We start from the raw sequence: 458 nt of genomic DNA, 5'->3' as shown, positions 1-458 counted from the left end.
ATGTGAGTTAGTTAATTCCTAGTGCATCCTTAACACTTGGTTCAACATCTTTGATCTCATAGTCAGGTTGATTTTGCATATGTGAGTTAGTGAGATGACGACATGGACTAAAATGGAATAAGTTTTTCATTTTTGGGACTAAATGCGGTAAAATAAAAATGTAGGGACCAAAATGGGAATATGGTCAAAATGTAAGGACCAAAATAGTATTTAATAATATTTAAATGGTATAGAGATAGGGATAAAGAGTATGTTGGAATATGTATTTGAAAAAGTAGATAAGCAAAAAGTAAAAGTAACTGTTTACTTTCCAAACAATACAAAAATTTAGAGAGACAGCTAAAGATGCTCTTACCAAAACAAAGACAAATTCAATACATAACTTGATGCCAAACTAGTAAGATCTCTTATTTATTGAGTAAGAGATCTATTCAAACCTCGCCTACCCAAAAAATCAA

Source organism: Quercus robur, chromosome 5 (assembly GCF_932294415.1).
Source record: "Quercus robur chromosome 5, dhQueRobu3.1, whole genome shotgun sequence".
In the NCBI taxonomy this organism is placed as follows: domain Eukaryota; kingdom Viridiplantae; phylum Streptophyta; class Magnoliopsida; order Fagales; family Fagaceae; genus Quercus; species Quercus robur.
The sequence above is the reverse complement of the archived record's forward strand: the minus strand, read 5'-3'. Positions refer to the sequence as shown.